The sequence below is a fragment of the Rhinolophus sinicus genome, chromosome X (assembly GCF_036562045.2).
Source record: "Rhinolophus sinicus isolate RSC01 chromosome X, ASM3656204v1, whole genome shotgun sequence".
Classification (NCBI taxonomy): Eukaryota; Metazoa; Chordata; class Mammalia; order Chiroptera; family Rhinolophidae; genus Rhinolophus; species Rhinolophus sinicus.
The window spans coordinates 75,938,745-75,963,270 of NC_133768.1; positions in this window are offsets into that span (position 1 = coordinate 75,938,745).

Here is a 24,526-nt window from a genome sequence, read left to right on the forward strand (position 1 = left end):
ATCCAATCACAGTTGATGGCCATTTACTACCTGAGCCAGCACCTTTCCACGTGAGGCCGAGAGCCTGGAAACTGCACTCCTGGCTCGGTCCCCACAAATATCTAAAAGGGATTCAAGAGATTGATTATATGTTAATATGAAAAAGGTACAAAAATTTGTATTAAGCAATGCCTTCCTTCTCTGGAGACCCTTTGGGTCTTACCAGCCAGGAATGATTACAGAAGGAACAATCATTTCCTCTAGGCCAGAGTTACCTGGGAGTGCTGGTTAAAAATGCAGATTTCTGAGGTCTTCTGAGAACTATCAGAAGATCTGGATCACTAGAATAGAGATCTAATGGGTTGGGCCTGGAAATCTGCACTTTTAAAAAATCCCACCTGCCAATTGAATCCAATGTGCACTGAAATGTGAGAATTGTCCAGATAGGTCTGGCTTCTCAAGCCTGTCTATGCATTAAACTCTGTAAGGCAAGGGCACCACTCCTGGCAGGTGAACACAGGATACAGTGAGGCTGAAAAGGAACAACAAAGGAGCCATGGATAGCGGGTTCATACCACTATATTCTTGATGGTGGCTGGGCGAGACACAGGAAGTAGGATCCGCAAGATCCGCGCTTGCTGGAGCAGCCCACTAGCTTTATAGCATACAGAACAATAGTGGCTGACAGCTGACGGCCAACTCATTACTCTAATCATAGGGATGCGTTCTGTGCATGTGTGGGTTATACAACCGAGCCAGTACCTTCCTACATGAGGCCGAGAGCCTGGAAATTGCTCTCTGGGACTCTGTCTCAACAAACTCATCTTAGGAATTTCAGTGTTCCACTCCAGATACTTTAAATGAGTCTCTGAGGATGGGCCAAAGAATCTCTGTTGTTAAGGCTGCCTAGTTAGTTCTGAAGCAATTTTCTAAGGACCAGGCTGTCTTAGCCAGTAAATGCCACCAAATCATCCACGGCTTTTGCTACTCACCTGTCCTGTCCTAATACACTCACTTGGAAAAGAGTGCTTATAATAAGTATCCCAAATTTTATCAGTCCTAGAGAAACCTGCCTACACCTCAGGTCACTGCACTAGGAGAAACGAGAGCCTTTTGGGGAAAGGCCCTTGGGCTACAAATGATACAATTCAATGTTGGCAGGGTGGGAGTAGAGAACATAAAAAGCTATTCTACATATTCCACCACAGTTTTGGAGGCACTCACAACTGGGGTCTTATCACGCTTGGGAAAAATAAACAAGGACCCTGTCTGAAAACAGTATCTGGAAATCAGTGTTTTCAAGGGTGGCCTGATGAGGCAGAGGTGCCAGGCAGTTTGGCCTGTTTAATAGTTGGCCTTTGACCTTTCCTTTTTCTACCATATTCCAGTGAGCAGGCTCATGAGACCTGTGATAGCAGCAACAAGAAGCACCATTTCTGGAGTTTTGCTACAGTCAAGCCCTATGTTAAAGACTTAACATGCATCAACTCATTCAATACTCACAATAACGCTGTGAGTTAAATACATCTATAGTCTCCAGTTTATACATGAGGAAACTAAGGCACAAGATTGAGTGCCTTGCCCTAGGTCACAAAGCTAGGAAGTGGCAGAGCTTGGCCTCAAACCCAAGTCTGTCTGACTCCAGAGGCTGGGACCTTAAGCATTAGATTCTTTGTATTTACAAGATGGCACCACTTGTCCCCTTTGGTTAAGGTCTTCCCACTGAGGCTAACAACAGCAACAGCTGGGTGTACTTCTTTTATTCTAGCTTCAGAACTTCCCCAGAGTAGGTGTAAATGGACCTCAGCTGGCTCACAGCCCTCCTGTAAGCTCTGAAGTCCCTTTAGATAGAAACGGCCCATTTACTTAAGTCCTGCCTCCTGGGCTGCTTGTGCATCAGAGTGGCCTCTTTGAAACTCTCCGTGGGAGTTTCAAAGATCCCCATTTCTGGACCTGTTCTCTGGGATATTGGCATTCTTGAAACTCCAGGCCATTCAAACATAATGCCAGCTGGCTCTGGAATAGCCAGGAACTAATAGTCTTGTGTTTCCCACCTTGATTAAAATTTGTTGCAGGAACAAACTGAAACTTACAATTAGCTCTCACAGCAACTTGGGGGGCCATGGCCAGCCATTGCATAGGGGACATAGAAGGCAGGAGAAGAGAAGTTTAGTCTACAGTGTCAGTGGGCAAATGATTTATCCCCTTTCAGGGTGAGAACCCCTGCCTCTGTCCTGGGCAGGGTCAGAAATGATTCCATTGGGCTTGGGGATACTACGCTTTCTCTGTCCTGGCCCACTGGGCCTTCTCTGTTAGCCAAACTGCTGCTGGGCTCCCAGCTCACAAGGCCCTGCCCTGGTAGCAAGCCCACAAGGGCCCCCTGGAAACTGCCTCTGTGAATGAGGAAAACCATGAACCTGGAGGAGATTTCAGGGTTCTGTGACATTCATACTTGGGAACAATAGTGTCCACTGTCATGCAGGGTGTCATGCAGGGTGTCATGCAGGGTCTCTGGTCCCTCTCCCCACATAAGAACGCAGGACATGGTGAGGCCAAAAAGGAACACCCACGGAGCCATAGATAGGGGAGTCATACCACTATGGTCTCACTGGAGGCTGGGTTGGAGACACAGGAAGCAAACATCTGCCAGCACCTCAACAAAGGGTCTTCCTGCACTCTGGTCTCTCTGGTGGCTGGACAAGACACACACAGGGAGTAGTAGCCACACAATGCGCAATCCTCCGATCACTTTTCTGCCTGCCAACCAACCAGCCAACCAATGCAGTAACAGCAGTTATATCAGTGGCTAATTGGCTAACTAGTTACAGCTGATGGCCATCTACTACCCGAACCAGCACCTTTCCACGTGAGGCCGAGAGCCTGGAAACTGCTCTCTGGGACTCTGTCCCCACATCATAATAGCGCATTTCTCAGGCTTTGGGAGCAAAGGGGCATTAAAGATGGCTTCAGCAGAGAGTGGAGGAGAGGCCCCTCAGACTTATAGAAACTGACAGGTCAGATTTGCCTGAGGTTTTTTGGAGGTTTTCTGAGACTGCATCTACTCATAACGACCTTCTTTCTGGATTCAGAAGGGAAAGCAGAACTAGGTCTCATGGGTCAGGGAAACTGGCTGACCATACATAAAAGCACATGCAGGGCAATGGGTTCTTGAGACTTGGAGTTAACTGGGCTCTGTCCTACCTCCCTGAAGAGTTCTCAGTGATTGGCTTTGGGACCTCAGGGGCTTAACAAAGAAATCATTGGAAGAAGCTGTCCAATGATTTCTTTGTTAAGCCCCTGAGGTCCCAAAGCCAATCACTGAGAACTCTTCAGGGAGGTAATCTATGTAATTTTACTAACAATTGTCACCCCAATAAATTTAATTTAAAAAAAAAGAAAAAGAAAAGAAATCATTGGGAGACCAAGGCCATCCTGGATAGAGCCTTCTGGATATAGGATTAGGGCAAGGGTCATATAGATCAGGGTCAAGCATCAGGGACTAAGGCTAAGTGGGAGTTTCCTGGAATCTTCTTACATGCTTTGAGGGACATCAGAGAGGATATAACTCACTTCCTCATTCTTCAGTAGCAGGGAAACCTAACTTTTAGCACTTTGGGGAGTGGGAGCTAATCTTAGTAGCAGCTCTTGGGTTCCCTTACATTTCTCAAACTCGATGCCCAGTTATTTGCTGCCTAAGGTAAGAGAGGCCTCAGGGACAGCATTCCTGAGGGAACAGCTTAGGGAGAACTGGCTGTGGGAATAGGAGGTTATCTGTGGCATTAGGGGATGAGCAGCTGCTGTTCCAGTGGCAGTATTTCCAGAATTTCTGGGTTGTCCTCAGATCACATTTGGGGAGAGGACCCCAAGTAGGTGTACTGCTCCTAACCAGAAGGAAGCAGGTGGTAGGGAAGAGGGCTGCAGCAGCTGGGTTCTGTGCTAAATCCTCGATAGCCCTGTCCCAGTATTTGTTCAGTCCAGGACTTGTTTGAGAGCAAAATACAGCAAACATTAAAGTGACATGACCAAGAATGTATGCACGTGTATGTGTGTATGTGGGCATGTGAGTGTGCATGCATGTGTGTGTGTGTGTGTGTGTGTGTGTGTGTGTGAAGGCAAATTCTTAGTTTCTATGTCCCCATCTCAGTTAAAACAGCAACTTTGATTGGGGGTAAGAGCCATTTCCTACCATCTTGGATAAATGTTACCTGCTCTCAGTGTGACTAAATTCTCGTGCCTAACTTATTGCTATAGATATATGGGATTATGGGATTTGGTGACGGGACCTGCTAGGTCTAATTAAAGTTTTAGGACTCCTTGGAGATGGGCTATAGTTCGCACAGACTGGATCCTTAAAAATGCCGTCGTGAATGTGCTCCCGGCTTCGTAGCACTGGAGACTCAGTTGTTTGTACCAACTGCTCCAGCAGCCATTGTAGAGTCTTTTTATTTGTCCTTTCTGTCCCAAGTCCCCAGCAATTAATATTTTTGGGTTTCATTGGAAGACTCTTCCCCATTAAAGAACTCAAAAGCTGAAGTGATTGTCCTTTCCTTGGCTTGTGGCCCCTGGGTGGACATGAGTCCTGCCCATGGAGCACCTGCCTTCACTTCCCAGAGCACAATCCTGGAAAGGGGGCACTAATCCTGAGGGAACGGGAAAAGGTTTCTGGGAAGGACCGGAAGAAGGGCGTCTATTCACCTGGGCCAGTGTCCCCCACCACCTCATCCTTTTCGTGCTGAGGCTCTCCTGGCTCTGTCCCCAGGCCTTGCCCTGGAGGAGTAAGTGGAAGAACACACTCCATCAGTCCCATGGGGTCAACTAATATCACTTGAAACCTGGTATCTTTTCAGCCCCCATCTCTCACTTGGGATCTGCTCCCATCTCTCACCCCACGTCCTGTTGGACATGTCCACTTGGAATTCCCTCTTGTAGCCCCGACCAATTGTGTCCAGGCTGAACTTGTCACCTGTCTCCACTCATCCCTGTGCCAAATAATTGTCTTGTGTTCCCCATCTCAGTTAACAGTCTCACCATAGACCCAAGCTAGAGCATTAGGGTCACTTTCACCTTTTCACCTTTTCCCTTTTCTTGACCTTCCTTGACCTGTGGTTTCTACCTGTTGACATGTCTTCGGAATGGTCCCCTCCTCTCCAGTCTCACTGCCATGGTCCTGGTTCAGAGCACTTGCTACTTCCTACCAGGACCCTTGAGATGGCCTCCCAATGGGTCTACCTGCTTTTAGCCTCTTTCCCCTCCAATCTTTCCCACCTGGTGCCCTAAGGGTTGCCTTCCATATCCATCATTCCTCTGCCTTAATGAAAACCTTTGATGACTCCCTATTGCTCACAGAACAAAGTGCAACATTCTCAGACTGGCCAACAAAGCCATGAATAAGCCGACCCAACCACCTTTTCCACTCCCCTTCTGTTGGCTGCCAATAATGCACCCCACCCACCATTGTCCCAACCTCCAGAACTGCAGCACTTTCACAAAAATACTCTTCCCTCTGCTTGGAATGCCCTTTGCCTCCTTCCATTGCTCCACTGGCAAAACCTTCCATCCTTCAGGACCCAGATCCTATTTCCCTTCATCTGTGATACCTACCTAACTTCTCCAGATACCAGGTCATTCACCATCAGTGCCCCATGACACTGCTATGTTTTTCTACTACAGCACCCATTAGACCATGAGTGTTTATGTTTGCCTTGACCCATCCTACTAGATGAGGATGTTCTCCAAAGGCTGCCTGGAACCAGATTGGCTTCTCCCTGTATTCAGTGCCTAGTATAATGCCCAATATAGAGTAGGTGTTCAATAAATATTTGTTATTTAATATTTTCTTATTCTACAATCTAGTCAAATATGCCAAATTAATCTCAAACATATGGCTCTAAGCCTTTACATATGCGATTGCATTCATTTTGATTTCCAATTTCTTTCTTTTTCTTTGTTTGTTGCTTTTTCTTTAATATCCATCTCAAGTCACCTCTTCCAGGAAGACTTTTTCAGTGAGTTTCACACACTCTGCTCCTTTCTTTTGCTTGCCTTCCCCTGAGTAATCATATACAGTGGTACCTTGGTTTTCAAATGTCTCCGTTGACAAACATTTCGGTTTACGAATGCCGTAAATTTTATGGATCTATGGTATGATTAGATAGTAAAATGCATGCTGTATTTGCAGTTTTAGGGGTTGATTTTAAAGGTCTGGAATGGATTCATCCATTTTGCATTACTTTCTAAGGGGAAACTGTGGCTCAGTTTTCGAATGTTTCAGAACTCGAATGGTCTTCTGGAATGGATTACGTTAGAAAACCGAGGTACCAATGTAGTTGTAACTTCTACAGCAGTACCCACTAGAGCCTTGGGGAAATGTCCCTTTCCCCAAGAGTCTACTAGAGCCTTGGGGAAAAGTCCCTTTCCAAAATCCCCCTCCCATGCAAACAGTGAGTCTTTAGGAAAGGAATTCCATCTCTAGTTCTACAAGTATTTCAGCTTTCACTAACATTGCTCTTTCTGGTTTGTAAACATTTCCCTCAAATTAGGAGTAGCCTCTAACACACTGACTTCTGACTTGAGATCTCACACAGTGAAGTACATCTTCAGCTTCTACACTACTCTCAAACCCCAAAAATGTTTAGTGCCTGAAAAGAGCTACCCACATGTGTCTTAGAGGAAAATCTGTTCTTCTCACGCCTTCTAATGAAATAACACATGTATTGCACAAGGAACTGGATTAAGAGTGGTGACACATACAAAATAAATAAATAAATATATAAGCTACAGTTCCTGATGTGTACATTCAAGTCGGTGAAACTTCTTCACCTGGAGCAACTACAGCATACAAGATCTGACAATTAAGTTCGTGAACTTGTTGCAACAATGTTGCTAATATTTTTTTATATCAGAGGATTATTCATTGTGAATTTGTACCAACTGGACAGTTAAGCACATTTACTGTTTGGAAGTACTGAAAAGGCTGCATGAAAAAGTTAGACAACCTGAACTTTTCACCAACAATTCACGGCACTGTCTGTGATGGAATTTTTAGCCAGTAAACAAATAAATGTATTGGAACACCCTCCCTACTCACCTGATCTGGCCCCCAGTGCCTTTTTTCTTTAACCGAAGATAAAAGAAATATTGAAAGGAAGACATTTTGATGACACAACAACCACTCTGATGGCCATTCTAGCAAAACAGTCCCAAAACTGCTTTGAAGGGTGGACTAGCCACTGGCATTGGTGTATAGCTTCCCAAGGCGAGTACTTTGAAGGTGTCCATAGTGATATTCAGCAATGAGGTATGTAGCACTTTTTCTAGGATGGGTTCGTGAACTTAATTGTCAGACCTTATAGTTCCATAAATAGGAAGGAGTTCAGTGCGTGTGCTTTCAGAAGGCGGTATATAGCAAGGTGGTTAAAAGCATGGGCTCGGGAGTAGAACAGACCTGGATCAAATCCTGGCTCTACAGCCTATGAGCTATGTAACATTAGCCACATCATTTATTCTCTCTAAGTCTCAGTTTTCTCATTTGCAGAATGAGGATAATAATAGTACCTACTTCATAGTTTGTTGTGAAGATTAAATGAGTCAATTCTTGGCAGAGTCAGTGTTTTATAAAAGTTAGCGACTATTACTTCTTCCCCAATTCTCTCACACTTATTAGAGCCATAACTTTCATCTATTTTGTTAAGATAGGGAATTATGCAGGGAACCAGGCCTAGGAAGCTGGGAGCTCACAGAATAAACCTTGGGACACTAATGTGCCATAGGCAAAGAGAGGCGATGGTGGTCAAGAAGACTAGGATGCCAGATTAAACCAAAAGTTCCCACACACTCACAAATACCAAACATTAAGAGGCCTACTAGAATAGCTGCAGGACATGATGGCAAGACAAAACCATGTGACTGAGCCAGCTTGCTGACCCAGTTTCACCTTCCTCCTTCTCCCCATCTCCCCCACCCCCAACTTTGGCAAGGCCTGATCTCAAGCAAGCCTGGCCCAGAGGCCATAGGTGATGACAGTAACCTTCAAGCCAGAGTGCGTGCAGAACTAAGAAACAAGTACAGCTCTCTCCAGCAAAGGTAATTCCCAGAGGTGCACCTGGAAAGATGTAAGATTTGTTCACAAATTCTGAAAGTTTATATGGTAAGAGTTGATCTTTCCAACTAGCAACATTTGAGTAAACCTGAGTGGGAGATTGAGTCACGAGTTTACTCTGTAATCAGTAATCTCATGGACAGATTTTGTCCTTTCATTGCTCAATTTCTACCCCTGAGTCAACAAAAACTCCAGCTTTTGGTCCCTGTGGTGGTGACTATTAATCAATGTTGGGGTTTAACATTCTTCATTCCAATGGGATCACACTGCCAAAACGGATGCTGTCATTCAATAAGTGGAAAGCAGATGTTTCCAGGCATTGGCCTGGCCAGCACTTAAAGTAGTGCTATTATCTGGTAAAAAGAAGTTATGACTAGATGGTATGTAAAAAGTGTCAGTACTTTTGACTCATGGTCTCCAAATAAAATATCATGCAAAAAACATATTGTACTCATGTAATAGCTCTCTTCATGTATTGGTCATAAGGCTAATTTGATGGTTGAAAATAAACACAGGCAGAATACATATAACTCTTATGCTAACTATTCCCTTGGCCCCTCAAGCATTTTTTCTCCCTTCTTCTCCCCACCCCCACTCCGGTTCAAGCCGTTGTTTCTCAGTCTAGTTGTGTAGGACACAGTTCCCTGACCCATGCTGGTATTATGAGCCTTGGGCTCCCCACGGCTGAGGCAGCTGGTCATCAGCCGGCTGTTCACAGCAGCTCATGGCAGCCACGCTGACCTCCGGCTGCTCATGGCAGCCCAGCTCCAGAGAGAGCCGTTGTTCACAGTCTTAGCTGTAGAGGGTGCAGCTCACTGGCCCACATGGGAATCGAACCGGCGACCTTAGCGTTAGGAGCATGGTGCTCCAACCACCTGAGCCACCAGGCCGGCCACCCTCAAGCATTTTTTGTGTTCTACCTCTTCTTCCTTTGAAACAAACAAGCTCTTATCTTTTTAAATTTAACATTTCATTATTGAAAATTTCAAACATATACAAAAGTTAGGGAGAGTAGTATTACAAACTCCTATGTACTCATTGCCCTGCTTTAACAATCGTTAACATTTTACCATTCTGTTTCATTTAGTCATTCCTCTCTCTAAATTAAAAAAAAAATTGGAGGAAAGGAGTGTTAAAGATTAAAGCATTACATCATCTATAAATCCCATTGTGTGTTCACCACCCAGAGTCAGTTCTCCTTCCATCACCATATATTTTAATACAGAATTGTACACCTAAAATCTATGTAATTTTACTAACAATTGTCACCCCAATAAATTTAAAAAATAAATTATAAAAAAAAGAAAGTGACAGAAACAAAAAAAAAAGATTAAAGCAAATCTCAGACATTATGTCATTTTATTCACAAATAAATTAGTATGTATCTCTAACAGATTGTTTTCTCCAACATAATTGCATTTCCAGTTATAAGATAAATAAGTCCTGGGGATGTAATGTACAGCATGGTGACTATAGTTAATAATACTGTCTTGTAAATTTGGAAGTTGCTAAGAGAGTAGATCTTAAAAGTTCTCATCACAAGAAAAATAAATTTGTAACTATGTGAGATGATGGGTGTTAGTACACTTATTGTGGTAATTATTTCACCATATATACATATATCAAATCATTATGTTGTACACCTTTAACTAATACAGTGTTATACGTCAATTATATCTCAATAAGACTGGAAAAAAACGTAATCACAACACCACACCTAATGAACAGCAATTTTCTAGTATCAGTTAATACTTAGTCCAATTTTATTTTTCTCTAATTGACAAGCTCTGCACTGGAAGAGATGTTTGAAATGAGGAATTGGAGGCTCTGAGATGTGGCCTGCCTTGTGCAAGATCATAAAGCCAGTTAATGAAAGACCTGTGATTAGAATACAGTTCTCTCAATCCACTGTTCAGTGTTCTTTTTGCCTTCTCCATGGTTTTCTTTGCTTTCTAGTCTCCACTTACTGCCTCTGATTGTCTTTCCTAAATTTCTCCCCTTTCCATCTGACAGAACAGTCACCAGTTTCTACTTTAGTGTAAAAAAAAACAATAAGAAATAAGATCAGGGGTGGCTGGTTAGCTCAGTTGGTTAGAGCGTGGTGCTCTTAACAGCCAGGCTGTGTGGTGGGCTCCAGATAGCCTGGGTGATGACAGGTAGGATTTGAGTAACACTTAGGTTCTTAGATTTTTGGTAGCAGCTGAAAATCATTGGCTATAGGTGAAGAAGGAGAAGGCAGGCAGACTCCCGACCTGATCGCCACATGGGCCACTGTGAGCTGCACCCTCCACAACTAAATTGAAACAACTACTTGACTTGGAGGTGATGGGTCCTGGAAAAACACACTTAAAATAAATAAAAAGTTTGTTGTTGTTGTTTTTGTTTTGTTTTTTTAAAGCAAGACCTATTTTTTTTAAAAAAAGAAAGAAGATCATGGTGTTAAAAATCATAGTTGCTCTAGATGTTCTCAACTAAAGATTTGGCAGCAAACCAAGGCCAGAGCTGATTACTAACTGGCTTAGATGACTTTGGCACCCTCCTCTTCGTATATTAAAGCCAATGACATTCCAATGTTTCTGTCTATACATGTTTGCTCTTCTTCTGAATTAACTGCTTCAGCATTCAGATACTTGGAAACTTTGCTAATACTTGCCCCAAATTCCAGCACTTCTTGAATCAGTGGCACACCCTGGCATAGGCACACAGGAGTAACATTGTAGGGAACAGACCAAATACACTATAGAAGTACTGAGAGGATTAACAAGTAAGCCTGTTAATAGCAGCTGCTTGTTGACAATTACTGGGCGGTTGGCAGGTAGGCCTCAAAGGTCAAGGGAATGAATGGTCCAGGAAAAGCAGGGCAGGATATGTCCTGCAGAAGTTCTATGTAAAACTCAGTATACCTAGACCTTTGGACCCATGTTAGAGAGTCTTTGAGATTATGAGTGGGCAGAATGTATTGCACCAGATGTGCCTGGCAGAGGAATTTGAATTTTTATACTAACTCTAAACAAGCAGCCAAGTAAATCAACAAACCACCAAGTCAACCTATGATCAAATAGTTAGAAATGTAAAATAAAGTCTTACTAATCCTTGGGTTTCTATGTCTTTTCTTTGGACAAATATCTCCACAAAATGTTTGCAAGATTTCAGCTTTCAGCCTGATTGTGGTATTTAACTTAAAAAAAAAAAAGCTGCTGCATTGACCTGAAACCAAACTTGGGCAACTGCATAGAAAGCAGATCCACCAGAACATGGCCCCATGAGCCAGGCTGCGGGGTGAGCTCCAGACAGCCTGGGTTATGACAGGTAGGATTTGAGTAACACTCAGGTTCTTAGATTTTTGGTAGCAGCTGAAAATCATTGGCTATAGGTGAAGAAGGAGAAGGCAGGCAGACTTCCTAACTGGTTGGAACATGAAAATTAGACAGTAACAACACAAAATTATGTTCAAATAACCTCGCTGTCGTACAATGCCAAAGCCAAGCTGTTTCTCAGGTCAGTCATTTCCCACCATTGCTATTGAAATACTATTTTACTTAGTCTGTCCTGATTACGATGCATAATCAGGGAGAAATAGGGGCTTAAACAGCTTAAACCATTTATCCCAAATGATTGTTAGTCTAGTTTCTATTGGAGTTCAGAACTCAAATTTCCTGATTCCTTTGTCTTTTTACTGCATAATGAGTATCCTCCCTCTGCCTTAGTTTTCTTATCTGTTAAATGAGATAGTTTCTTCTTCGTAGAATTTATGCCAGCCTTCAATGAGTTAAAACATACAAGCACTCAGTAAATATAATGATGTATTCACTTATTTATCTATTCCCTTAATAAAAATTCACTTAATGTTTATCACCTACCATGTATGTACACAGGAAGGAGCTAAGCAGTATGAGTAATACAACAGGGTAAAAACAGGCTCCTTTCTTCAAAAAACTTACAATGTCGTAGGGAGGACAAGACATACTTCATGAATCGGTGACATAATCTGTGCTAAATGAGAAAACTTGACAAGGTAGGCTATAAGAGGTCAGAAGACATGACTTCTAGCTAACTTTTCCTCTTCTTTAACACACCTCAGGTTTCACCTCCTCCAGAAAGACTTCCTTGACATCTCTCCCCATTCTACTGCTAAGCTCTGAGACATGTCTCTCCTCTGTTCTCCCATAATCCCCTAGGCACAATACTCTCATTCATGCCCCATATTGCTGTAAATGCTCCATTTCTCTTTTTCTCCCACTATACAATGAGTGTTTTAAGAGCCATGGGTTTATTCATTTCTGTATCCCCAGGACATTGCACAATGTCTGGCACACAGCAGGTGGTTATCTCTGTTGAATGAATAAGAATTCGTTGTAATGAAAAATCTATTAGAAAACCGGCCATAAAACAGGGATTTTGGTCCCAGCCCTGCTACTAACCCAAACTCTAGGCTTTAGTTTCCTCATCAGTGATACATAGGCCAAATGAACTTCAAGAGTGTTTCTAGTCCTACCATTCTATAGCTGTTTCTTCTTTTGGTATCATGGAATATCTGGGGGCTGAGATATTACTGCACTTCTCTTCCCTACATTAAATATGTGTTAAAAGTTATAGGGCCGGCCCAGTGGCTCAAGTGGTTGGAGCGCCATGCCCCTAATGCCAAGGCGGCTGGTTCAATTCCCACATGGGCCAGGGAGCTGCGTCCTACACAACTAGACTGAGAAACAATGGCTTGAACTGGAGTAGGGGGGAAGGCAGAAGAAAAGGGGGAAAAAGTTATAGTGGAAACTATAGACTCTCTGGGACTTTTAAGTTTATTTCCAAAGTTCCTTGGGTGAAAAGTAACCTTTCCAAATTAGGTTAGCAGGAAGAAGAGATACTAGAACAATAAATAGATGTAGGGTTGCTTGTGGTGTGTATTTATTTTGGGCTATGTGAAAACACATGACTATCTGTAATAACAACAGCAACAAAAATAATGTGTATCTCAATATGACCTTAACTTTCATCTCCTTTTTAGAAAGGCCTATGTCAGTGCTTTTTCTCTACGGGCAACTTCAGCTCAGTAGTTACCATGTTTCATTCACTTTTTGTGAAAGAATTGACTAAGCACAGTCATCCCTCAGCATCCACCGGAGATTGGCTATAGAACCTCCAGGGACACCAAAATCCAGATGTTCAAGTCTCTTATATAAAATGGTGTAGTATTTGCATATAACCTGCACACATCTTCCCATATACTTTAAATTATCTCTAGATTACATATAATACCTAATACAATTTAAATGCTATACAAATAGTTGTACTGTATAGTTTAGGGAATAATGACAAGAAAAAAGTCTGTACATGTTCAGAACAGATGCTACCACTGTTTGCCTAACTACACACCGTGTTTCCCTGAAAATAAGACCTAGCCAGACAATCAGCTCTAATGCATCTTTTGGAGCAAAAATTAATGTAAGACCCGGTCTTATATTATATAAATAATAATATAATATAATATAAGACCGGGTCTTATATTATAGTAAAATAAGACCCGGTCTTATTTTACATTATATTACATTACATTACATTACATTATGTTATATTATATTATATTTATTATATTATATTGGACCCAGTCTTATAGTAAAATAAGACTGGGTCTTATATTAATTTTTGCTCCAAAAGACGCATTAGAGCTAATTGTCTGGCTAGGTCTTATTTTTGGGGAAACACGGTAGTACACATCAGCAACATGTAACATATTTTTTTGAATATTTTCTACCTGTGGTTGGTTGAATCCACATATGGGATCCCACAAATATGAAGGGCTGACTATATAGGAATGTCATCCTGAACTAGGAATACCACAAACCTGCCTTTGTTTCTCACTCTGTTCTCTGCAACTTTCTTTCCTTTTCCACCCCTAACCCAATATCTCTGGCTCTGCTTCTCACATTCTTTAGTGCTCTAGAGTCCTCATTCCTGACCCTTTCACCTTTGGCCCCATGAATTACTTTTCATCCACTCACTGCATTTACCCATTCATCAGCATTCATTATGTGCCTACTTTCTAACAGGGATGAATCCCAGAAAATTTCATAGAGAAGACGTTTGAGCTGGGTCTTGAAGAATATGAGGGCACTGGAGATGAGGTGGAGGATGAATAAGGAAACATTATTCTAGGCAGAGGAACAACTTGTACAAAGTCGGTGGGGCATAAAACTCATAACACATGTATGGGTCCTGTACATAACTCAGGATACCTAGGACATTGGGAAAAGGTTAGAAGTGATGTTGGAAAAGTGAACAGAGGACAAATAATGAAGGGTCTTGTATACTATGCTAAGGGGCTTGGGTATTATCCAACAGGCTACAGGGAGCTATTGAAAACTTTTAGATAAGAGGTTAAAAAAATCAGATTTACATTTAGAAAAACCACCGTGGCAGAACAGGAAGGATGGTTTAGAGATGAAGACAACTGATAGGAAGAGGACTTGTCAGGACACTACTGCAATATTCTAGGTGAAAGAGAGAGAGGCCTGAGCCAAAGTCATGACAATGGGGATGAATAGAAATGGACAGCTGGGCACATGAGTGGGGTATTTATTTAGGAGGTAGGTGACAAGACCTAGTAACTGATTAAATGAGACAGATGAGGGAAAAGGTTCCTGACTCAGTTGAGTGTTTGAATGACAGTGTTTATTAGGACGGGGTACACAAGAGAAATCAGTCTTTAGGGAAAGGCAATGAGCCAAGGTTTGGATGCGTTAGGTGCAAAAGTGTCTCTTTCAAATTCTGTTAGATAAACAGCACTTGAAAGAAAGGTGAACACCTTCCAAATAGCTTAATGAGAATTCACATGATTCTGTACAGCTAATAAAATTGAAGATTAAGTTAATACCAATTACTTGATTTCTCAGTGAGAAATCTACCATATTTAGAAATCTTCATTAATTTGAAAAGCAATTTTACAAATCAAATCACTTATAAAGTTGGAATGCATACAAGAAGAAAAGATACATTACTGTGACATTATTAGGTTTCTCCTATAAAGCTTTTCAACTGAGTTGCATGAAATAAGTCTGCCAGCACTTCACTCTTCATTATAAAGCCTTTTTTTCCCCCAGAGACTGAGAGCCAACTCAATTAGCTATGCTGATGGAAGGAAGAATAGCACAAGTAATTGAAAACCACAGACAATTCAAAGCTCCATGGGCAACTCTTAGGAAAAAATGTGGCCTCCTGTAGTTCTCTGAAACCCCGAGTTGACCTCACTGGCAAATACAAATGGTCAGGCAGTGAACCTTCATGGAAAGTTTATGTTCTAGAAAATCTAAGATTACAAGTAGGAGGTAAGAGAAAACAGTGGGAGGAAGTAATAACATAATAACAGTGAAGCATAAAATTAAGATAAAAAGATTGTTCATTGTTATTATAACACAGCTATTGCTAGGAGTTGGGTTATTTGAAAGAGCAAAGGGTGAAAACTGAAATGTAATACCGTGTTTCCCCGAAAATGAGACGGGGTCTTATATTAAGGTTTGCTCCAAAAGACACATTAGGGCTTATGTTCAGGGGATGTCATCCTGAAAAGTCATGCTAGGGCTTATTTTCTGGTTAGGTCTTACTTTCGGGGAAACACAGTAGTGAGTGAGTGACTAAGGAAAAAGGGACAGGTCTACACATTGCTTTTTTGAGTTACAACTACATAGATTCATGTTTTCACATAGTGCAAGAGATCTCTAGAGAGATCTGAAACAAGGACAATTATTTATTTGCAATTTAGACCAAAAATCTAGAAGTTATGTCTGATTTACTTTTTCCCCTCAAACCCTAGATTCCCTCCATCAGTATGTACTGATAGTTCTACCTACAAAATATGTCCTGAATCCACCCACTTTTCTCCATCTTCTCTGTTACCACCTTAAGCCAGGCCACCATCACCTCTCACTGAGACTACTGCAGTAGTAGCCTTTTAACTAATCTCCCTGCTGCTCCTCTAAAGCCTATCTACTATTCTCCGTGTACAATTGTGTAGTACTCCATGTACTATATACTCTACCTGGCAGCCAAAGGAATCTTTGCAAAAATCCACCCAGATCATGTAATTCCCTTCCTTAAAACCCGCCAGTGCCTTCTCACTCTATTTAGAAAGAACTCCAAATTCATTAAATGGCTTAAAAACAAACTATACTATCTAGTCTCTACCTGCTTCTCCACCTTATCTCTCATCATGCTCTTCCTCATTTACTAAACAGCAGCCATATTAGTCTTCTTTGTGTTCCTTAAAGAAGCCAAGATTTCCCAACCTCAAGGCCTCTGAATTTGCCATTCTCTTCACTTGAAACGCTTTTTCCTCCAAAGCATGTGACTGACTGACTCAGTCTTTTTAAAATTTTTTTTAATTTATTTTTTAAATTTATTGGGGTGACAATTGTTAGTAAAATTACATAGATTTCAGGTGTACAATTCTGTATTACATCATCTATAAATCCCATTGTGTGTTCACCACCCAGAGTCAGTTCTCCTTCCATCACCATATATTTGATCCCACTTACCCTCATCTCCCACCCTCCACCCCCCTACCCTCTGGTAACCACTAAACTATTGTCTGTCTCTATGAGTTTCTGTTTCTTATTTGTTTGTCTTGTTCTTTTGTTGTTTTTGGTTTATATACCTCGTATCAGTGAAGTCACATGGTTCTCTGCTTTTTCTCTCTGACTTATTTCGCTCAGCATTACACTCTCAAGATCCATCCATGTTGTCACAAATGTTCCTATATCTTTTCTTACCGCAGAATAGTATTCCCTTGTGTATATATACCACAACTTCTTTATCCGTTCATCTATCGAAGGACATTTTGGTTGTTTCAATGTTTTGGCCACCATAAAAAAAGCTGTAATGAACTTTGGACCACACGTATCTTTATCTATAAATGTTTTCAGATTTTTTGGGTAGATACCCAGGAGAGGGATTGCTGGGTCATATAGCAATTCTATTCGTAACTTTTGGAGGAACCTCCACACTGCCTTCCATAACGGCTGCACCACTCTGCATTCCCACCAACAGTGTATGAGGGTTCCTTTTTCTCCACAGCCTCTCCAACACTTGTTACTATTTGTCTTGTTGATGATAGCCATTCTGACTGGGGTGAGGTGCTATCTCATTGTGGTTTTGATTTGCATTTCTCTGATGATTAGTGATGTTGAGCATTTTCTCATATGTCTATTTGCCATTTGTATGTCCTCTTTGGAGAAATGTCTCTACAGGTCCTCTGCCCATTTTTCAATTGGGTTGTTTGTTTTTTCGTTGTTGAGTTGCATGAGTTCCTTCTATATTCTGGATATTAGCCCCTTATCGGAGGCACTGTTTGCAAAAATCTTCTCCCATTCAGTTGGTGGCCTCTTTATTTTGTCAATGGTTTCTTTTGCTGTGCAGAAGCTTTTAAGTTTCATATAGTCCCATTCGTTTATTTTAGCTTTTACTTCCATTGCCTTTGGAGTCAAGTTCATAAAATGCTCTTTGAACCCAAGGTCCATAAGTTTAGTACCTATGTTTTCTTCTATGCAGTTTATTGTGTCAGGTCTTATGCTTAAGTCTTTGATCCATTTTGAATTAACTTTGGTACATGGTGACAAATAGCAGTCCAGTTTCATTCTTTTGCACGTGGCTATCCAATTCTCCCAGCACCATTTATTGAAGAGGCTGTCTTTGCTCCATTGTATGTTTTTAGCTTCTTTGTCAAAAATTATCTGTCCATATTTATGTGGTTTTATTTCTGGGTTCTCAATTCTATTCCATTGGTCTATGTGTCTGTTTTTCTGCCCATACCATGCTGTTTTGATTATTGTAGACCTGAAATACAAACTGAAGTCAGGGAGTGTGATACCTCCATTATTGTTCTTTATTCTTAAGATTGCATTGGCTACTCGGGGTCTTTCGTGGTTTCAAACAAATCTGATGATTTTTTTTTCTATTTCTTTAAAATATGCCATTGGGATTTTGATGGGGATTGCATTGAATCTCTATGTTCCTTTGGGTAATATGGCCATTTTAACTATGTTGATTCTTCCAATCCATGAGCACAGAATGTCTTTCCATTTCTTTATGTTTTCTTCAATTTCTTTCGAAAATGTCTTATAGTTTACAGCATATAGGTCTTTCACACTCTTGGTTAAGTTTATTCCTAGGTATTTTATTCTTTTTGCTGCAATTGCAAAAGGAATTGTTTTTCGTATTTCTTTTTCTGAGATTTCATTGTTAGTATATAGGAAAGCAATGGACTTTTGTGCGTTGATTTTGTAGCCAGCAACTTTACTGTATTCGTTGATTGTTTCTAATAGCTTTTTGGTGGAGTCTTTAGGGTTTTCTATATATAGCATCATGTCATCTGCAAAGAGTGATAATTTAACTTCTTCATTTCCAATTTGGATGCCTTTTATTTCTTTCTCTTGCCTGATTGCTCTGGCAAGGACTTCCAACACTATGTTGAAAAGCAGAGGTGATAGGGGACACCCGTCGTGTTCCTGAACGTAGAGCAAAGGACTTCAGTTTTTCACCATTAATTATGAAATTAGCAGAGGGCTTGTCATATATGGCCTTTATTATGTTAAGGTACTTTCCTTCTATACCCATTTTATTAAGTGTTTTAATCGTAAATGGATGTTGTATCTTGTCAAATGCCTTTTCTGCATCAATTGATATAATCATATGATTTTTGTCCTTTATTTTGTTTATGTGATTTATCACATTGATGGATTTGCGGATGTTGAACCATCCTTGTGCCCCGGGGATGAACCCCACTTGGTCGTGATGAATAATCTTTTTAATGCATTGTTGTATTCGATTTGCTAGAATTTTATTTAGGATTTTTGTATCAGTATTCATCAGAGATATTGGTCTGTAGTTTTCTTTTTTGTGCTGTCCTTACCAGGTTTTGGTATCAGGGTAATGTTGGCCTCATAAAATGAGTTAGGGAGTACTGTCTCTTCTTCAATTTTTTGGAAGAGTTTGAGCAGGATTGGTATTAGATCCTCTTTGAAGGTTTGGTAGAATTCACTAGTGAAGCCATCTGGTCCCGGACTTTTGCTTTTGGGAAGGTTTTGGATGACTGATTCAATTTCGTTACTGGTGATCGGTCTGTTTAGATTTTCCAGTTCTTCATGGTTCAGCCTTGGAAGGCTATATGTTTCTAAGAACTTGTCCATTTCTTCTAGGTTGTTGAATTTGGTGGCATATAGTCCTTCATAGTATTCTTGGATGATCCTTTGTATTTCTGTGGTGTCCGTGATAACTTCCCTTTTCGTTTCTGATTTTGTTAATCAGTGTCTTCTCTTTTTATCTTAGTAAGTCTAGCCAAGGGTTTGTCAATTTTGTTAATCTTTTCAAAGAACCAGCTCTTTGTCACATTAATTTTTCTATTGTCTTTTTGTTCTCTATTTCATTTAGTTCTGCTCTAATTTTTGTTATTTCCTTTCTTCTGCTGACCTTGGGTTTTATTTGTTCTTCTTTTTCTAGTTCTTTAAGGTGTAACATGAGGTTATTTATTTGGGATTTTTCTTGTTTCTTGAGATAGGCCTGTAATGAGATAAATTTCCCTCTTAAAACTGCTTTCGCTGCATCCCCAAAATTTTGGTAGAATGTATTTTCATTGTCATTTATTTCTATGTATCTTTTGATATCTCCTACAATTTCTTCTTTGACCCAGTCCTTCTTTAAAAGTATGTTGTTTAATCTCCATGTATTTGTGTGTTTTTCCTGCTTTCTTTTTACAGTTGATAGCCAATTTCAAAGCCTTGTGATCAGAGAATATGCTTGGTATGATTTCAATCTTCTTAAATTTTTTGAGACTTATTTTATGTCCCAATATATGGTCTATCCTTGAGAATGTTCCATGTACACTAGAAAAGAATGTATAGTCTGATGTTTTAGGATGAAGTGCTCTATAAATGTCAATTATGTCCATTTCATCTAATGTGTCATTTAGGGCTGCTATTTCGTTATTTATTTTCTGTTTGGATGATCTATCCATAGCTGTCAATGATGTATTTAAGTCCCCTAGTATAATTGTGTTTTGGTCAATTTCTCCCTTTAGTTCTGTTAGTAGTTGCTTGGTGTATTTCGGTGCTCCCTGATTGGGGGCATAAATATTGATGACTGTTATGTCTTCTTGTTGTACAGTCCCTTCACCATTATGAAATGTCCATCTTTGTCTCTTGTTATCTTTTCACCTTGAAGTCTGTTTCATCTGATATCATTATGGCTACACCTGATTTTCTCTGGGTACCATTTGCTTGGAGTGTCAATTTCCACCCTTTCACTTTGAGTCTATGCTTGTCCTTGTAGCTGAGATGTGTCTCTTGGAGACAGCATATGGTTGGGTTTAGTTTTTTGATCCAATCTGCTACTCTGTGCCTTTTTATTGGTGAGTTCAGTCCATTTACATTTAGGGTGATTATTGATATGTGAGGATTTCCTGTCATTCTATCTTTAGTTTTCTGGTAAGGCTGTGTCTCCATTGTTTCTTTGCCTTTTTGTTGTTGTCTATTATTTCTGTGTGGTGGTATTCTATGATGTTTCCCTCTGTTTCTTCTTTTATTACAGTATATATTTCAGTTCTGGATTTTTTTGAGTGGTTACCCTTAAGTTTATGTAAAAGAAAGTTTGATATTTAGAGTATTCCATTTTCTTCAGCACGCTTACTTTCTCCATTCCCATATTGCGGTTCAGGCCTTTACTCTCCCCCTTTTTGAGTTTTGGTTGCCACAAATTGTCCCTGTTGATGGTGGTCGAATAGCCTCCTTTAGTATTTCTTGTAGTGCAGGTCGTGTATTAGAAAATTCCCTCAGCTTCTGTATGTCTGGAAAGGTCTTTATTCCTCCTTCATATCTAAAGGATGTCTTTGCTGGATATATTATTCTTGGCTCATGATTTCTCTCTTTCAATAGTTTGAATACTTCGTTCCACTCACTCCTGGCTTGTAGAGTTTCTGCTGAAATATCTGATGATAATCTAATGGGCTTTCCTTTGTAAGTTACCGTCTTCTTTTCCCTGGCTGCCTTGAGGATTCTTTCTTTGTCGTTGATTTTAGACAGCTTCAATACAATGTGCCTTGGAGTAGGCCTGTTGAGATTGAGGTAACTAGGTGTTCTATTTGCTTCTTGGATTCGAGGGTCCAATTCTGTCCACAAGTTTGGGAAGTTCTCATCGACAATTTGTTTCAATATATTCTCTGTTCTCTTCTCTCTTTCTTCTCCTTCTGGTATGCCCATTATTCTTATATTGCTCTTTCTGATGGAGTCAGAAAGTTGTTGCAGAGTTCTTTCATTTCTTTTAAGTCTCAATTCTCTTTCTTCTTCCATCTGTGTCATTTTCAGGTTTCTATCTTCGATGTCACTGATTCTTTCCTCCATCTGGTCAACTCTACTACCTAAGCTGGTTATTTCATTCTTAATTTCTTTTATTGAGTTCTTAATCTCCAGAGATTCTATTTGGTTCTTTTTTAAAATTTCAATATCTTTCGTAAAATGTTCATGCTGTTCTTTGATTGAGTTTCTGAGTTCATTTAACTGCCTATCTGTGTTTCTTGCATCTCGTTTTGTTTTTTCAGAACTGCAATCTTTAATTCTCTGTCATTTAAGTCACATATTTCTGTATCTTTAAGTGCCTTTTCTGGAGATTTTTCACTTTCTTTCTGAGCTATCTTGTTGCCTTGGTTATTCATGGCAATTACTGGTTTACTATTCCTCTTCCTAGACATCTACAGGAGTGGCTTCTACAACAGGTTGATAGGAAGCGGTCTTTCTTTTGTTTGCCAGTACTTGTTGGTAGAATGTTTTTTTTTTTTTCTCCAACTGCAGCTTAATTTTCTTCTGCCACACGGTAGTGCTATGTTTTCTCGGCACTATTCCAGCTTCTCACACAATGGGGGGATTCCCTGGGAGATGGGCTTCTCCTCTGTTAATAGTTTGTCTAGGTCACAGGGCGCATTGTCCCGGTGGGTATGCGGAGAGCTTTTGATGTTCCAAAGCTCTTCCTGCACCAGATTCAGAGCCCATTTATTTCAGCAGTTCTGTTTACTCCTGCAGGGATCCGCCCTGATAGGTGGGGTCAGGGGTGGGGTGAGTTGTGAGAGGTGGCCCAGAGCAATGGCGGCGACCACCACCACAGCTGGTCCTGCTTCCACAGCTCCCTCCCCTTTGCCGGAACTAGTTGGGCTGCGAATTTGTGTCTGTGGTCCACAATTCTCAGAACAGCAAATATTCTATTCTTTTGATCTGACAGTGCTACTCTTCTGCTTGTAGCACTGGGCAGGTGGGGGCGGGGCGAGCTCTGGGAGGGGAGGGAGGGGGTGGCTAGTCTCAGTGCCTACCGCTTCCGTTCTCTGCTCGGCATTGAGGGCTTAAACTACCGTTTTCAGTCTTCTTCCCTCAGTCTTTTCTCCGAGGTCTCTGCCATGAGCGTTGGCTTCAGCCGTGTTATATGCTGCCCCCTCAGCCCTGTTCGCCATAAGCTGAGCCCTAACAGTCCTAGTTCTTTCCTCTCCCGCAGCTGCGGTAGTTCCCGGATGCAGCGAGCCCAGAGCTCTGAGGTAGGTCTGCGTCCTGCGCCCACGCGGCTCCGTCTCCGCACTTGTCCCTTTCCTCCTCCCCCACTTGTGCGATTCGCCCACCTGTAGGTGTCTTCGGTAGTGGGCCTCTTCGTCTTGCCTGTCTGCTGTGCAGGGAGTCCTTTGTGGAGTTATTGTTGTTCGATTCATTGTAAATTCCAGGGGAGCTTTACAGAGGCTCACCTCATGCCGCCATTTTGATGACGTCCCCCACCACACTTGATTTAATGGTAGGTTTAAAGGCAATAATATTTTGATCCTGAGACAAGATGAGTGCAAAAAGAAAGAGCTATTCTGTTGAGTGCAAGAAAGGAATTGTGAAGGACTCCTGGGGCAAGAATCTTACGGCTTTCTGCAAAGAGAAGAAGTTGGATCTCTGAATGGTCTGAAAATGGTGAGCAGGGTAGGATAACCTCAGTCAATAGGTGGACAAGGGAAATGCTAAGAAGCACAAGTGTGGATCTGATGGAGAAACTGACCTAAAATGGTTCCCTGTCACGTGGAACTGAGCTAAAATGGTGGCTCTAGCAAAGAGAGAAGTCCCCAGCCTAAGCCCCAGCCCACTTCCGCGTAGCCCCCTCCAAGCCACACCCCGAGCCAATCACCAGACGACACCTACCCCTTCCCCAACTCAAGGAAGTCCCCAACCCATAAAAACCTGCTCAAAACCTTGCTAGGGGCTCAGTATTGTGGGAAAGATCCCGCTGAGCCTGCCGGTGTAATAAAGCTGACCTTCCTAACTCTCTGAGTACCACTTGCATTCTTTCCGGTCCTGGTATCCCTAACAGACCAGGTCAGCAACCATTATTTCCTGAGCTGGAAGACATCATCTGTGAATGGATTGCTGACAGGAGAGCAAAGGCTTTAGTTGTGTGCAGGGCTCATATTCAAGCATTTGCCCTTGCAATGGCACCACAATTAGAAAAATCCCCAGAAGAATTCAAAGCATCACAACACTGGCTGGATGGCTTCCTTCATTGATATGAGCTGTCTCTAAGATTGAAAATACTTTTCAAGCTGGAAGATACTGAAGTTATTAAACGTGCACTTGCATTCAAGTGTTTTGTTGATGGCATCGACTTTTCTAGATACCAACTCTCCAACATGATTGCTATGGATGAAACTGCAGTTTTTATGGGCCAAGGATCTCAAACGACAATTGATCAAAGGGGTGCCTCGTCAATCTACATTCCCTCTACTGGTTAAGAAAGTGCACGTGTTACGTGTATTTTGGCAATTCTTCTGGATGGAAAGAAAGCCCTACCTCTAATCATCACTAATGGCAAGAAAGATAAGGTTGAATGTGTTTCAGGCATTTATGTTCTTGAAACGGAAAAAGCCTGGTGCACACAAGCAGTTATAAGGAAGTAGGTCGATTTAATGCTGCCACTTGTTTTGCGAGGTGGCCAAAGATTTCTGCTAGTCTGGGACTCAGCCAGCACTCACTGTGCTAAAGACATGAAGAACTTCCTTGCAGAGAGAATAGATCAAATAGTGATTCCTGCAGGAATAACTGCCTATCTCCAGCTTTGATATTATAATAAACAAGCCATTCAAGGACCATTTGCTCATGGAAATCAATGACTACATTGAAAATAGAATGGAGAGAAATCAGCGTGGAAACTTTGTGAAGCTAAGCCTGTAAGAGGTTGTGACTTGGGTGAAGAATTAATGGGATAAAATCACTGACAGCTGTGTTGCCAATGCACTACGAGCAGGCTACATGGAGAAGAAGGGCTCATTTAAGGAGAGCTCTGTTGCTGGACATGAGAGATTGGAGCCAATGCTTATACAGGAAATGGAGTTGCAAGAAATTCAAGCTGAAATTCGGGGTTTGGGGAGTTATGACAATGTTGCAGAAGAAGATGACATGA